Source organism: Lutra lutra, chromosome X, assembly GCF_902655055.1.
Source record: "Lutra lutra chromosome X, mLutLut1.2, whole genome shotgun sequence".
NCBI classification, from domain to species: Eukaryota; Metazoa; Chordata; class Mammalia; order Carnivora; family Mustelidae; genus Lutra; species Lutra lutra.
In genome coordinates, this window is record NC_062296.1 from 54,774,767 (window position 1) to 54,792,315 (window position 17,549).

At 40.2% G+C, this 17,549-nt stretch overlaps 1 pseudogene; it reads right to left on the reverse strand.

Annotated features, from left to right (window-relative positions):
• Positions 1-16,555: 16,555 nt before the first annotated feature.
• Positions 16,556-17,307, reverse strand: LOC125092015 (prohibitin-2-like; annotated as a pseudogene).
• Positions 17,308-17,549: the final 242 nt, after the last annotated feature.

Below are 17,549 nucleotides of genomic sequence, written 5' to 3' on the forward strand. Positions count from 1 at the left end.
ATTCTAAAAACAAACTGAATGTTTCTTCTAATGCCTTTAAGGTTTTTTTTTTCATGGTTAGCACATCTAATCAATTGGGTTGTTTTTGTATGTGCGTGAATGCTTTGTTACAAGGATGTTTTTATCGATCTCTATATCTATTTTCTGTAGAGAGTGAGGATGGGGAGGGGCAGGGAGACAGGGAGAGAGAATTTTAAGCAGGCTCCACTCCCAGTGTGGAACCAACTGATAGAAATATAAACAACGTTTGTATTTTTCTAAATGGATAGCCACAAATGTCTCAGGTCTCAATTGCAACCTGCCTCCATGGACTTGAAATGGCAGCCTTATTGTGCATTCAATTCTCATATATGCATGGAAGATTTGGTTACATTGACCTGTTGGTCTATTTCTGCATCAGTATCCCACTGTGTTTTTTTTTTAGAGGTTTTTTTTAAAAAGATTTAATTTATTTATTTAACAGAGAGAGAGAGATTACAAGTAGGCAGAGCAGCAGGCAGAGAGGGGAGAAAGCAGGCTCCCTGCCAAGCAGAGAGCCCAATGCGGGGCTCGATCCCAGGACCCTGAGATCATGACCTGAGCCAAAGGCAGAGGCTAACCCACTGAGCCACCCAGGTGCCCCAGTATCCCACTGTTTTAATGACTGTGCCATGCATTTTCTAAATTGAGATTTATTCTCGTCAGGTTTGGGCATCAGGGGTATGCTAAACTAGAAAAATAATTTAGGTGGCCTTCACAACTTTTAGTGCAATGAGACAATTTATAAAATGCGGTAGTTACCTGTCTAATAATCAGCTGTACTATAATTAGCTGCGGTATTATCTATTATAGTTTCTTTTTAGGAGTCTTTTTTCTTTACTGATATCAGTCTCTTTATTGATTATTGCGGTATTCAGTTTTCTTTTCCTTGCCAATTGCAATAATTATGTTATTAGAATTTACTGGTATCAATTTGTACAAACATCCTTAAATTTTTTTAAATAACTGCAAAATCTCCCTTCTAATTCCTGATAGTGTTCAATTCCATCTCTGCTCTTATTTATTGTCACATTTGCCAGATATGTTTCTATTTCATTGTCTTTTCAAAGAACCAGATATTGAATAGATTGCTATTTTATGTTTATTTCTGTTTTATGTTTACTAATGCTCTCCTCTTTGTAGTTATTTTGTTGGTGTTCTTCGAGCTTCCTAATTCGAATAACTTTTTCACGTATATTCCTTTGCAGTAAATGTGTTTAAGGCTGTAAAGTTTACTCTGAGTACTCTTGGTATTAATGCACAGGATTTGTTGGTTTTGTTTTACTATGTTTTATGTACTTCTATATTTAAAAAAAGATTGAGTATAATTGACACACGATATTACATTAGTTTCAGCTGTACGACCTAGTGATTCAACAAGTTTAAACCTTGTGCTGTGCTCACCACATGTGTAGCTCCCATGTGTCACCACACAACGCTATTGCAATATCATTGGCAAGATTCCCTATGTGGTATCTTTTATTCCTGTGACTTACACATTCCATAACTGGAAGCCTGTGTTGTAGTTTTAGTGTGTAATTGCTGCTTTGGATTTCTAGTCACCTAATTTAGGTGACTAGAAATTCCAAACACCTGGAAAGGCGTTTGCATCTGCTCAGGTAGATAGCCCTTCTTCCAATTAAATCTATCTTTTGTTGTTGGTTTTTTATTGTATTGCAATGTATGGAATGCCTTCTGTTTGACGTTCATTAAGATTTCTTTTATGATCTAATACATATTTCATTTGTATTTTCGTCTCTATTTGAATAAGAAGCATATTAATTTTCTTATTCAAATTTTCTGCATTTAAATTTTGTTTCTACCTGATCTGTCACTTTCTGAGACATCCGTTAAAGGTTGCACTATGGTGGTAGATGGAATTCATCTCTCAGCTGACTAAATTTTATATGCAGATGCATATCAATTGATTGATTTTTATCTAGCCTCAGTTGGAAGTATTTGTTGGCTTTGGGAAATGGGAGAAATGTATTCAGTGGTAGTGTGAGAGAGGTAATTTTCTAAATTTAATTCTTTTTATGATTCTACTCCTGGCAGCTTATATTGGATAGAATATGATACACATATGCCTATGAAAACATACTAGCAGATTGCTACCCCGATAAGTAGGGCTGGGGGATGACCTTTGCTTCCTCTTTTATAAAACCACTCTGTTTGAGTTCTTTTAAAAAATGCATGTTTATAAGAATAATATAATAATATATGATACTAATGTATTATAATGTGATAATAATACTATTTAAGAAGTAATGGGAAAGAGAAGCAATTCCTGAATGATGTGAGGAGCTCCACAGATGATTTTCCAGAGGGGAAAAAAAAATCAAACTGGTGAGCCTTATAAAACAATCATTTAAAGTGTCTAGCAATTGTTCAAAGTGTATATAGCAAATGGAGAAACATTAATTCATGCAAATGTACTAAATCTCAGTAAGAACAGTGAGAGACTGTGGCCTTTGAGCCACACGTTTTCTCTTCACCTCCTCCCCTGGCTCAGTATGATGCAAGCTCTGCCCTGGATAGTTATAGCTAAGAAGGTGGAACTCCTTCTCCTGCCTGCTCCCCTCCCACGCCCCCCACTCCGGAGCTACTATTTCTCTATGGGAGAGGCAGGCTGCCAGAATTTCTTCTCCTCATTCTCAGCACTACATTTCAGAAATTCTGTTCCAGGCAAGCACAGGTGAGAAATCTGCTGCTCCCTTACCCAACCTGGCCCTGATTCATAGGACAAAGATAGACTTGTTAGGGTACGGAGTCGACCACCCCCTCAATTAGACAGAGAACACTCTCGATAACGCAAGTCACACAGCGAGGTTTATTTGACAAGCTTGAGCTTGGTCCCAAGTATACCCGACACAGTGGAGTAGGGACTTGGACCCCGAGGCTAGTTAAGGCAGGCGTTTTTATGGGTCATTGCAAGAGGCTTGGCGGGGGAGGGAGGAGGAGAAGTTTCAGACTTTTCTGCAGTAAGCTGATTAGCTGTTGCCGGGCTGGTTACAGGGTTAGGTACTTTCTTGGAAGTGTTTACAGGGTTAGGTATAGCGGTTTTTCCTGGAAGTGTTTACAGGGTTAGGTATTCCTGTTACTAAAGCAGGGTTGGGGGGTCTCTGGAACTACAGCAGGGTGGGGGTCCCTGGAACTAAAGTAAAGTAGGGGAAAGTTCAGCCCTTGGGCCTGAGATGGCTGCCCAATCTAAGATGGCTGTACTTATGCTAACCCACTCTTACAGACTCCAGGTGTGACAGGCTGAGACTATGGGGCCCTAATCACCCTTGCCTCAGCTCACTTATGAGATAGAATTTCCACACCAGGAAAGTAAAGCTGACATGACCGAGAGCTACCAGACCGGCCTAGAGTATTGTTTGTGGAGCAGGGGTATCACTCTGAGGGAAGAGAGCCACTGTCCCCACTACTAGTTCTGGAGCAGCAGGAGTGCTGCCCAAGAGGAAAGGCAGGCTATAACTACAGAGACCCCTGTAGCTCTCTCTAAGGGAGTCTGCCTTGAAGGGGACTGAGTTTATTTGGAAAAGCATGGGAAAGTACAGGCCTAAGGGTACTGTTGATCAGAATGGAGATCTCGGTAGTGAGCATTTAAGAGGCGGCTGGTAGCTCTGTGAATGTAACAAGCCAAACGATAGGGCATTTGGAAGTTTGACAGAGAGAAGGAGGGAAAGATATACCTAAGAAGAGTCTTCCTAGAGTTGGAGCACCCATCAAGGAGTGACCTGAAAGATTACCCCTGCAAAGAGTTCCAAAGTTAATAGGAACGGACTGCGGATCCGTTTATTGCCCAGGGAGGATATTGTCAATAAAAGGAAAGCAATCAGCTGGAAATTAATGGAGGCTAAGAGCTGGAATTGAAACCTGTAGAGGCAGTCTATCCATAAGCTTAATGAAACTATCAGGAAAAGATACTGTGAAAAACCTCCTGGCCCAAACAACAGTTACCCACGAGGGAGAAGGGGAGTCAGTGAGACTGTGGGCATGCATGCCCAAGGTTGTGCCCTTTCAGTGGTGCCATCAGAAGTCGCACATTGCAGGGAAATAGACTTCACTGATCTGGTCCAGCCACATCACTACACAAATAAATGGGCAAACAAGAAGTCCAGGGAAATCAACACCAGAGCTGCTACAATATCGTACCTAAATCCCCCAGTTTTCAACAAAAATCGTTAAGGCCTAGAAAGAAATAGGGAAGTGTGACCTATGCACTGGGTAAAAGTAAAATCAGGCAACAAAAACTGCTTGTGGGAGGTCCCAGAGTTGGATCTAGTGGAAAGAGACCTCAAAGTACATATAATAAATATGGTCAAATAACTAAGGGAAACTATGCTTAAAGGAATAAAGGAAGGTGTGATGACACTGTCTCCAAATAGAGAATATCCAGAAAGATGAATTGTAAAATGAAACCAAATGGGGAACTTCTGAATTTGAAAAATATAATGACTGAAATGGAAAATTCACCAGAGGGCCTCCAGAGTAAATTTGTTTTGGCAGAAGTAAGAAAGTGAACTTGAAGAGAGATTGGTAGAGATCAGGCTATCCTAAAATCGGAAGATAACAAGTCGAAAGAAAAATTAATAGAGCCTTAGAGAACTGTGCATTCAATATTACGTGTCCATCAAACATATGAACATACATGTAATGGGGTGTACTAAAAGGGAGTAGACCAATAAAGGAACATAAAAAATATTCAAAGACTGTGTGGCTGAAAATTGTCTGAATTTGGTGAAAACTAATATGGGCATCTAAAAAGCTAAATGTGTTCTAAGTAGGAAAGAAATCCAAAGGATTCATACCCAGATTATGTACCACATCAGAGTAAAGTTTTTGAAAACCAAACACAAACTCTGGAAAGCGGCAAGACAAAAATGACTCATACAAAGGACCTGCAATAAGATTAGCCAATTTGCAGAATGGTTTTCATCAGAAATAGTGGCAGACAGAGGCGCTGCGGTAATATATTCAATGTGCCGAAAGGAAAAAAAGAAATCTTGAGCCAAAAACATGGATATATAGATATATACATGTACACAGGTACACACACACACACACACACACACACACACACACATTTATTAAGAGCAAGAGCTACCCTGATATGAGGAATTTGAGAGGCAGGGCAGGGGGTCATGGGTGGAAGAGAGGGCAAAATGATACAAGATGGGACCAGGGTGGGGACAGACAAACCATAAGAGACTCTTAATCTCAGGAAACAAACTGAGGGTTGCTGGAGGGGAGGGAAGGGACAGGGTGGCTGGGTGATGGACATTGGGGAGGGTCTGTGCTATGGTGAGTGCTGTGACTTGTGTAAGACTGATGATTCACAGACCTGTACCCCTGAAACAAATAATACATTATATGTTCAGAGGGAGAGAAAGAGAGAGTGCGAGCTACCTTTCATGAATGTAGCTTAAATATATTCCAGATAAATAAAAATTGAGAGAATTTGTTGCTAGCAGGGCCACCTTACAAAAAATACTAAAGTTCTTTGGGTAGAAGGTAAATGACACTAGAGAGTAACTTGAATTTGCTTGAAGAAAAGTGTCACTAAAGGTAATTATTGTAGGCAATAATAAATGAGTACAAATTAAATATATTTTCCTGCTCTAAGAAGACTTTTAAAAGAATTACATGAAAGAACCTATGTATAATTTTATTTACAAGCCAATAGCATAAAGATCTGTAATGTAATTGACAATAAAAACATGAAGGTGGGTGAGAGCAAAGCTATATGGCAGTAAGGTAATAATACCAGATGTTAACTTGAATCCACAGGAGCAAGCCAAGAGAACCAGAAATGGAAAATAAAACAAACTCTATAAATTAAAGACTTACACTCCTTCTCTCAGCTTTTAAAGAATCTAAGTTTATTGGAAATATATTTGACATATAACATAGTGTAAGTTTACGGTGGACAACATGTTGATTTTATGCATTTATTTATAGCCATGAGATTGCCGTTGTAGTATTAGCTAATACCTCTATCATGGCACACAATCTCTCAGCTTTTTTTTAAAGTCATAAAATTATATGAGTGATGATTATACATGGGCAGAAAGGCACTCCCAGTGACTGTTCCCTCCAGCTCAGTAGAGTGAGTAGGCCACAAACACCCACCTCTCAAGTTTCTCCCTGTTAAGGGTTGGACGGTGTATCTAACATCCTGACTTTCCTAGCTGTAGCCTTAAGGTTAAGTCTTCCAATTAGCCTGCCTTAGGCATTTGAAGAGACAAAAATCTGTTAGAATGAATAAATTCAGCAAGGTTGTAGGATACATAATCAATAAATAAAAATCAGTTATGTTCCTATACACTAAGAATGAACTATCAGAGCAAAGAAATTATCACCAAAGGCAGTGAAGTAATTAGGAATAAATGTAACCAAGGAGGTGAAAGAGCCGTATGCTGAAAAGCATAAAACATAGATGAAAAACTTGAAGACACAAATAAATGGAAAGAATGTCTTTGTTTAGCACAGCCCTGGTGAACTTGTGAATGCTGATAAAGATTCCCAGCCCCCACTCTTAACCTATGAAATAAGATGTTTGCTGATGGGCCCAGAAAACTGTTTTTAGAAGCTCCACACGAGTCCTACCTAATGCAGCTAGTCCAAGGGCTTTCATTTGAGAACTACTGGACCTTTTTCTCATTTTTGCCAGTCTATATCTTCACTCTGGCTTATATTCCCGCGCTTTTAACACTTGATTATATTTGTTTACTACTTTGTATTTCCAGTATTATTATGATAAGCTTCTCGCCTGGAGACTAGTAGGAACCTGACCATTCTCACATGGGCTCTGCCTTTCCTTTGGTCTTTCTATTTGAATATTTTCTCTTCTTCCTATCTTGTTTCTGCTTACACATGGGGTGGGACAGATCTGGCAGTATTTTGTTTCCAGCCTGACCAACTGTATATTTTCTTTCTCCTTACAGGATTTCCCGTTTCTAAACCTCAACTGATCTGCTTGCAAGAAAGAGGGGAAATGCCGTGGGTCCCAGATTTAAGGGAAATTCAGGATGAAGAAGACCAAAGCACTTGATTGAGTGAAGAAATTATGAAACAGTACATTTTCCAGGTTTTTTTTTTGTTGTTGTTGTTGTTGTTGTTTTTTGGTACAGATCCCTTTTTATTAACACTGGTGCTTATCTGGGGGACTCCTATTGGTTTTGTTGTTGTTTTATGAAACCTGAATATTTCTTACATCGTAAATGTCTCATCTCCATTTTCCCCGTCCTGTTCTTCCGAACCACCTTCAAATTTCTTGCCTTTTATATTTCTCATTTTATTTTCTTCAGTTGTACATTGTGAGACTTTTTGGTTCAACATCATGATCTTCAGCTACTTCCTGACTGCTATCCATTCCATCTACTGAAGTTTCTTTTTCTGCAGAGAAAAAAAAAAAAGGAGGCTGGATGATGTAATGAGAGGAACAAAGGCTATGTGGAGAACAGCAACTGATGTGTCCAATGCTATCACCCAGGCTTGGAATGTCAAGGAAAGGCAGAGGAAGGTGGCAGGTGCTGTGTCAAGAAATGGTTTCAAGTTTTAGGGAATATGGTTATTTCAACTGCGTCTTAGCAGTGAGTCGGATTTCTGCAGACAAAGGTGGGAGAGGAAGAGCATAACACATGGCAGTAGCAGTATAAGCTCTGGCCCTGTGACAAAACAGTGAGGCATGTGGGCATGAGATGGCAGAGCCAATAGGGTATCTACAGTGTTGACTAGATCTATGACTGGGAGAACTATTCCAGGCCATTCCTAGATCAGGCTGAGTAGGAATATGGAGGCTGATGCTTCAAAGATGCTGCCAAACTGAAGGAATTTCTGGGAACGTATTACCAAAAATCTCCATTCACCTTCCATTCTCTCTCTTTTTCTAGGCCTGTTTGTGTTTGGGCTTACTTCCTTGTGAGGTAGGACATGCCAGCACACTCTGGGATGGAAGTGAGTGTTATGTCAATATGACAAACAACTCAGCATTTTTTTTTAAATCTAGAGACTTACTTTTTTAGAATAGTTTTAAGTTGACAGAAATATTGAGTAGATAGCATAGAGGATTCTCATATTATAGCCCCCCCATCACAGTTTTCCCCATTATTAAGATACTGTATTAGTGTGATACATTTGTTATAATTAATAAACTACTACTAACACATTATTATTAACTAAGTCCATAGTTTACATTGACATTCAATCTTTGTGTTGTACATTCAATGGGCTTTGAAAACACATAAAGTCATGATTAGTGATATTGAGCATCTTTTCACGTGTCTGTTGGCCATCTCTATGTCTTCTTTGGAAAAATGTTTATTCAGGTCCTCTGCCCATTTTTTAATTGGATTGTTTGGTTTTTTGGTGTTGAGTTGTAGAAATCCTTTATATATTTGGATATTAACCCCTTATTGCATACATCCTTTGCAAATATCTTCTCCCATTCAGTAGGTTGCCTTTTCCTGTTGTTGATGGTTTTTGTTGTTGTGTAAAAACTCTTAATTTCGATAGAGCACCAATAGTTTATTCTTGCTTTTTTCCCCCCTGACCGAGGGGACATATTAAGAAAATGTTGCTAAGGCTGATGTCAAAGAGATTACTGCCCATGTTTTCTTCTAGGAGCTTTATGGTTTCACGTCTCACATTTAGGTCATTAATACATTTTGACTTTATTTTTGTGGACAGTGTAAGAAAGTGCTCCAGTTTCATTCTTCTGCATGTAGCTGTCTTGTTCTCCCAACACCATTTATTAAAGAAACTATCTTTTCCCCCATTGTCTATCCTTGCCTCCTTTGTCATAGATTGACCATATAAGTGTGGGATTATTTCTGAGCTCTCTGTTCCTTTCTCTTGATCTGTATGTCTCTTTTTGTGCCAGTACCATGCTGTTTTGACTACTATGGCTTTGTACCATATCTTTGAAATCTAGGGTTGTGATACCTCCAGCAGCTTTGTTCTTCTTTCTCAAGATGGCTTTTGCTATTTGGGGTCCTTTGTGGTTCCATAGTCTTAGGACTATTTTTTGTCGTTCTGTGAAAAATGCTGTTGGTATTCTGATAGGGATTGCACTGAACCTGTAGATCGCATGGGTAGTACAGGCGTTTTAATAATATTAATTCTTCCAATCCATATGCATGGTATACATTTCCAGTTGTTTGTGTTGTCTTCCATTTCTTTCGTCAGTGTTTTATGGTTTTCAGAGTACTGGTCTTTCACATCCTTGGCTGAGTTTATGCCTAGTTGTTTTATTTTTGGTTCAGTTGTAAATGGGATTGTTTGCTTAATTTCTCTTCCTGCTACTTCATTATTAGTATATAGAAATGCAACAGATTTCAGAGTATGAATTTTGTATCCTGTGCCTTTGCTGAATTCATCTGTTACTTCTAAGAGTTTTTTTGGTGATGTCTTTAGAGTTTGCTTAGTATCGTGTTGTCTCTAAACTGTCAGTTTTCTTCTTCATTACCAATTTGGTTGCCTTTTATTTCTCTGTGTTGTCTGATTGCTGTGGCTAGGACTTCCAGTATTATGTTGAATGAAAGTGGTGAGAGTGGACATCCTTGTCTTATTCCTGATCTTAGAGGAAAATCTATCAGTTTTTCATAATTGAGTATGATGTTAGCTGTGGGTTTGTCATTTATAGCCTTTATCGTGGTGAAATGTGTTCATTGTAAACCTGTTTTGTTGAGGGCTTTTATCATAAACAGATTTTGAATTTTATCAAATGCTTTTTTGGCCTCTGTTGAGAAGATCATATGATTTCTAGCATTCATTTTGTTTATGTGGTGTATCATAATGATTGATTTGTGAATATGGAGCCACCCTCACATCCCTGGAATAAATCCTACCTGATTATGGTGAGTTATCCTTTTAATGTATTGTTGAGAACAGTTTGTTAATGTATGCTTGAGGAATTTCCATCTGTGTTCATCAGGAGATTGGCCTGTAGTTTTGTTGTTGTTGACTTTTTTTTTGGAATGTCTTTGTCCAGTTTAGTATGAGAGTGGTGCTGGACTTGTAGATGTATTTGAAAGCTGTCCTTCCTCTTCTATTTTTGGAAGAGTATGAGAAAAATAGATATCAACTCTTCTTTAACTGTTTGGTAGAATTTGCCTGTGAATCTGTCTGGTCCTGGAATCTCAGTTGTTGAGAGGTTTTTTTCTTTTATGGGTTTTTTTTTGAGAGTTTTTTTGATTACCAGTTCAACTTCTTTACTAGTAATTGATCTGTACAGATTTTCTATTTCTTCTTCATTCAGTTTGGGAAGATGATATGTTTCTAGGAATTTATCCATTTGTTTAGACTGTCCAATTTTTTGGCATGTAAATTTTCATAGTTGTCTGTTAAAAACCCCTTGTATTTCTGTGCTACATCAGTTGTTACCTCTCCTCTTTCAGTTTTTAAAAATTTTATTTAAATTCAAATTAGCTGCCATATAGGGTAGTATTGGTTTCAGGAGCAGAATTAAGTGATTCATCACTTACATATATACCCAGTGTTCATTCCAGCAAGTGTCCTCTTTAATATCCATCACTCATTTAGCCCATCCTCCTACCTACCTCCCCTCCAGCAACCCTTACTTTGTTCTCTTAACTATAGAGTCTCTTATGGTTTGTCTCCATCTCTGCTTTTATTTCTTTTTACTTTTCCTTTCCTTTGCATATGTTCATCTATTTTGTTCTTAATTTCCACATATGAGTCAAATCATATGATAGTTGTCTTTCTCTGACAGACTCATTTTGCTTAGCATACTAACCTCTAATTCCATCCACAACTTTGCAAATGGCAAGATTTCATTCTTATTGATGGCTGAGTAATATTTGATCACACACACACACACACACACACACACACACACACACACACCACTTCTTTGTCCATTCATCAGGCGATGAACACTTGGGCTTTTTCCATAATAGCCAAACAATAGCCAACAAATGGCTATTGTTGATAGTGCTGCTATAAACATTGGGATGCATGGGCCCCTTTGAATCAGCACTTTCATATCCCTTCGGTATATACCTCCGTAGTGCAATTACTGGGTCATAGGGTAGTTCTCTTTTTAGCTTTCTGAGGGAACTCCATGCTGTTTTCCAGAGTGGTTGTACCAGTTTGCATTCCCTCCCACAGTACAAGAGGGTTCCCCTTTCACCACATCCTGGCCAACATCTGTTGTTTCCTGAGTTGTTAATTTTATCCAGTCTGACTGGTGTGAGATAGTATCTCATTGTGCTTTTGAGTTGTATTTCCCTGATGATGAGTGATGTTCAGCATCTTTTCATGTGTCTGTTAGCCATTTGTATGCGTTCTTTGGAGAAATGTCTGTTCATGTCTTCGGCCAATTTCTTAATTGGATTATTTGTTTATTGGGTGTTGAGGTTAAGTTCTTTTTAAATTCTGGATACTAGCCCTTTATCTGACATATCATTTGAAAATATCTTCTCCCACCCCGTCAGTTGCCTTTTAGTTTTGTTGATTATTTCCTTTGCTGTGCAGAAGCTTTTTGTCCTGATGAGGTCCCAGTAGCTCATTTTTGCTTTTGTTTCCCTTGCCTCCAGAGATGTGTCTGGTAAGGAGTTACTGCAGCTGAGGTCCAGGAGGTTGCTGCCTGTGCTCTCCTCTAGGATTTTGATCGTTTCCTGTCTTACATTTAGATCTGTCATCCATTTTGAATTTATTTTCATGTATGGTGTGAAAACATGGTCCAGTTTCTTTCTTCAACATTTCGCTGTCCAGTTTTCCCGACACCATTTGTTGAAGAGACTGTCTTTTTTCTGTTGGATAGTCCTTCCTGCTTTGTGGAAGATTAGTTGACCATAGAGTTGTGGGTCCATTTCTGGGTCTCTATTCTGTTCCATTGATCTGTGCGTCTGTTTACTTACTTGGGTCTTCTCTTTTTTTCTTGATGAGTTTGGCTAAAGGTTTATCAATTGTGATCATCTCTTCAAAAACCTGCTCTTGGTTTCTTTGATCTTTTCATTGTTTTGTTTGTTTGTTTTTTGTTTGTTTTGTTTTGTATTGATTTATCCCCTGATCTTATTATTTCCTTCCTTCTCTTTACTTTGAGTTTGTTCATTCTTCTTTTCCCAGTTCCTTTATGTACAAGGTTTGATTATTTATTTGAGAATTTTTTTCTTGTTTCTTGAGGTGGGCCTGTATCACTCTAAATTTCCTTCTTGGAAATGTGGTCGCCATGTCCCAATGATTGTGTTTGCATTTCTTTTATTTCCTCTTTGATTTCTTTGTTGACCCATTAGTTGTTTAGTAGCATGTTGTTTAGCCTCCACATGTTTGTGTTTTTCCCAGTATTTTCTTATAACTGATTTCTAGTTTCATACTGTTGTGGCTGGAAATGATGCATGTGCACTTGAAAAGAATGTGTATTCTGTTGTTTGTGGATGGAGTGTTCTGTATATCTCTTTTGAGTCCACCTGGTCCTTTGGGTCGTTCAAAGACACCGTTTCCTTATGGATTTTATTCCTGGTTGACCTATCCATTGATGTAATTAGGCCATCCTAAGTATATAGCAGTCTATATTACATTGATGGTCATATGAGTTTGGGCACATTCGAGTCCCTAATTATTATTGTATTCTTGCCGATTCTCCCATCATATCTGTTAATGTTTTTATATCTGTTAATATCTAGCATGCTCTTTATGTATTTAGGTGTTCCAGTGTTGGGAGAAAAGACACTTAAAATTGTTATATCATCTTGTTGGATTGTTCCCTTTATCATTATGTAATGCCCTACTTTATCTCTTGTTACAGACATTGTTTTATAGTCTACTTTGTGTGATATAAGTATTGGTACCTTGGCTTTTTTTTTTTCACTTCCATTTGTGTAGAATATCTTTTTCTGTCCCTTCAGTTTTAGTCTGTATGTGTCTTTAGGTCTGAAGTAGGACTCTTGTAGGCAGCATGTAGTGGGGTCTTGCTTTTTTTAAATCCATTCCTCCATCCTGTGTCTTTTAATTGGAGCAATTAGACCATTTGTATTTAAAGTAGTTCTTGATAGGTATGTACTTACTGCCGTTTTATTACTTGTTTTCTGGTTCTCCTAGCTCTTCTCTGTTCCTTTCTTTTTCTCTTGCTCACCTTCATTTGATTGATGACTTTCTTCAGTGTTATGCTTGGCTTTCCTTCCCTTTATATATTTTTAAAATTTTTATTTATTTATTATTTAAAGACTTTATTTATTTATTTGACAGAGAGAGATCACAAGTAGGCAGAGAGGCAGGCAGAGAGAAAGGGGGAAGCAGGCTCCCAGCCGAGCAGAGAGCCTGATGTGGGGCTCGATCCAAGGACCCTGAGATCATGACCCGATCTGAAGGCAGAGCCTTAATCCACTGAGGCACCCGGGCGCCCCTATGTTTTGTGTACCTATTATAGGTTTTTGGTGTTTGTTTATCCTGAGGTTCATATAGAACATCCTAAGTATATAGCAGTCTATATTACATTGATGGTCACATGAGTTTGGGCACATTCTTAAAAAACTTAATTTTTGTTCCGCCTTCCATATTTTATGTGTGTGTTGTCACATTTTATATTTTTTTATTTTGTGAGTCCTTTTAACTAATTTTTCAGATACAATTGATTTTACTACTTTGTCTTTTAACCTGTATAGTAGCTTTCTAGGTGAATGCTCTACTACCTTTCCTGTATGTTTACTTTTCCTCATGTAATTTATTCATGTCATAATTTTCTTACTTGTAATTATGGCCCTTTCTTTTCCATTTCAAAAACTCTCTTCAATATTTCTTCTAAGGCCAATTTAGTGGCGATGAACTCCTTTAAGTTTTAATTGCCTAGGAAACTCTTTATCTTTACTTGATTTCCGAATGATAACCTTGCTGGCTAGAATATTGTTGGTTGTAAGTTTTTTGGTTTCAGCACTTTGATTATATTATGTCACTTTTCTTTAGCCTGCAAAATTTCTGCTGAAAGATCAGCTGGGAGCCTTATGGTGTTTCCCTTGTCCATATTAGTTTTTTTCTCTCCTGCTGTTTTTGGTTTTTAATTTGTTTGTCTGTTTTTGTTTTAGAGAAGTGGGGGTGGGGAGGAGAAGAAGGAGAGGGAGAGAGAGAATCTTAAGCAGATTCCATGCACAGCACCGAGCCCAACATGGGGTTCAGTCTCGCAACCCTGAGAGCATGACCTGAGCTGAAATCAAGAGTTGCATATGTAACTGACTAAGCTACCCAGGCACCCCTCTCTTGCTGTTTTGGAAAATTTTCTCTTCATCTTTAATCCTTGGCATTTTAATTATTATGTGTTTTGGTGCGGACCTCCTTGGGTTCATCTTGTTTGGAACTCTCTGTGCTTCTTGAAGCTGGATGTGTTTCCTTCTGCAGGGTAGGGAATTTTTCAGCCATTCTTTCTTGGAATTAGTTTTGTTTTCTTTTTTTAAATACCTTTCTATCTCTCTTCTCCTTCTGGGATGGCCAAAATGCAAATACTCATTTGCATTTGATGTTCATTTGGTGTTGTCTGAGACATCCCTTACCTATCTTCATTTTTTTAAGATCTTTTTTTTTCCCCTTTTGCTGTTGAGCTTGGGTGCTTTCCTTTACACTTCCATATTGCTGATCTATTCTTCTGTATCCTCTAATCTACTGTTGATTCTCTCTAGTGCATTTTTCATTTTGGTCATTGCATTTTTCAACCCTGACTGGTTCTTTTTTAAATTTTCTATCTCTTTTAAAAATATTTTATTTATTTGTTTGACAGGGAGAGAGCAAGAGAGCACAAGCTGGGGAGTGGCAGAGGGAGAGGGAGAGCAAGAAGAAGCCACCCTGCTGAGCAGGGAGCCCGATGTGGGGTCCCAACCCAGGATCCTGGGATCGTGACCTGAGCCAAAGGTAGGCACTTAACCAATGAGCCACCTAGGCACCCTGATATATTTTCTCTTGGTTGAAGTTCTCACTAAGTTCATCCATTCTTCTCTACAGCCTGGTGAATACCTTTATGATTATGACTTTGAACTTGTTATCAGGTAGATTGGTTATCTCCGTTTCATTTAGTTCTTTTTCTGAGGTTTTGCTCGTTCTTTCTTTTGGACCATATTCCTTTGTCTCCTCATTTGGCTTGACTTTCTGTGTTTGTTTCTATGAATTAGGTAGAACAGCTACTTCTTCTAACCTTCCAGGAATGGTTGTATGCTCATTCCCTGTGTAGACTGTGTGCCTGGTGACTTTGCCTGGATAGCTGGAGCTGTGGCTGGTGTGGGTTTGGATCCTGGGGGAGTCTGTGCTGGGGCTGTCCTCATGGGATTGTTTGAGGTGAAGTGGGCATGGGCTGGGGTGGTTCTGGGGCTCTCCACACAGAGGGTATCCTGGCAGGACAGTTGAAGCTGAAGTGAGAGCAGGTGGTGGTCTGCCAGTGCTCAGCACAGTGGATGCCCTCATTGCATGGCAGGAACTAAGGTGGGGCATGAACTGGTGTGTCCTGGTGGTGTCACTAGAGCCAAAGCAGACAGGAGCCAGGAGGTTCCAGAGTGCTCTGTGCCAGGAGTGCACTAGCAAGTCATCTGGTGCTGAAGTGGTGTGGGCCTGGAGAGTTCTGGGGTGCTTTGCACCTATGTCAGCTGGAGTTGTAGTGAGCGTTGACCAGGTGTGTCCCACTGTGCGGTGCACTGTGGCTGCCTTGGTGGGACTTCTTGGGCTGGTATGGGCTGGGGCTCACTGAGGTGGTAGGCCAGCTATGGTGCCTGGCCCCTGCTCCCATCCAGGCTATCAAGGTGGTGGAGGAATGTAAGCCATGGCACTTGCCAGGCCCCGTGACCCAGAGAGAGTTCTGGTAGCTCCCCTGCCATTTGGTGGAGATTTGAGGCAGGATCATTTATGTTCTAGTTGCTCTTTTAAGCCATCTTTTAAGCTTTTTTTCCTGTGCCCCAGGGCAGGTGAATCTGCTCATGGTCCCTCAGTACTCTCTCTCCTCACTGCAGTTGGCAGCATCGGGGGTGGGATTCCCTTACTGTGTCTCCAGCTCAATGTTCTCTATGTGGTCTATCTTTTGTTGTGCAGAAGCTGTTCAGTCAGCTCTCCGTTCTTCTTCAGGAGGAATTGCTGTATAAGTAGGTATAGATTTGCTATGTCCACGAAGGAGGTAAGTTCAGGATCTTCCTACATTGGCATCTTGGGTTAGAACCCTTTGGAATTTTCTACATAGACAATCATGACATCTGCAAACAATGACAGTTTTATATCTTCCTTTCCAATCTGTATAGCTTTCATTATTTCTTTTTATTGAGAATTCCTGGGATGGTTGTTATCACCCCCTCAGCCTGGAAGGAGGAACCAATACTGTACGAAATCACTCAGAAATCATACTGTCCCAACACCCCTAGCCAACACCAGGAAGAGAAAGGTCACTCCCTTGAAAACTGGCCAGTCTATGTTCCTCTAGGAAGGGCTGGGAGAACTGACACAGAGGGGACTATGGCATGATACTGGGGGCAGGATGGGGGACCCCACGCTGGCTCCTCAAAAACCGGGGGGGGCAGATTCACCTTTTCTCTGGGGCTGGGGAGACTCATTTCTTACCCTTGATAAGGCTGTCAGTTTTCAAAGCAAAAATTTCATCCTGTACATTGAGCACACGGTTTTCAGCAGTGAGATAGATACAATTCTGTGATGTGGCAGTCTTCCTGGAGATGTTCTGGGCTTCCTGGATCTTGCCCAGTCAAATGTAGCCAGGGTTCTTGCTCAGGGCTTCTCCAAGCATCCTGGTGGCCTCAGCCTCACCTTCAGCCTACACAGCATTCTGCTGCTGTTCATGCTTTGCTTTTCCACCTGAAAATGGGCTCCCTGGGCCTCCTGCTGAGCTACTTGTTTGGCTTCCATAGCAGCTGTGTACTCTCTCAGCTAAAGCTCAGCTCTGTGATGACTACATCATCCAGGATAAGGCCCAATTCCTCAGCCCTCTCTGTCAGTGCCCATGAGATCAACAAGGATGTCTGGGCTCCCTGGATAATTGGCTGCAAGGTATTGAACTTGGCCACACCACCCTCGAGCACCTCCTTGACAGCTGATGGCACTCCTCACTCCTCCTAGTCTAGTCCTAGGCACTGGTACATGCTGGGAAGCTCCATGACATTGGGTTGAGACAGCACTCACAGGAAGATGCTTACCATCTGCAGGTCTTTCGTGCCTGTGGGAGAGGACATTTTTTAGGGTCTAGCCTGAATGTCCTAGATGATGGGGTACTGGAACAAGGGGGTCCTGAAGTGAAGGCCCTCATCTGATTAGAGAAAATGGCTCTGTGCCCACTTTCTGTGGTGAAACAGACTCATGAGTGCTGTAGGCCATGGCGCTGGCCCCCAGCAGCAACTTTAGCACCTTGCCCATGTCCCTCTATGTCTTTCAAGTTCTGGGCCATGGTCTGATCCTGAGGCCAGTGGCCCCGAAGGCAAGAAGGGGGGCTGGCCTGCTTCTACCCCACTCTAGTTTAGAGATTGCACCCTTCACATGTGGATCTGGGGCCCAAGGTCCTCATAGGAGAAAGGACACCAGAAGTGCCCCAATCT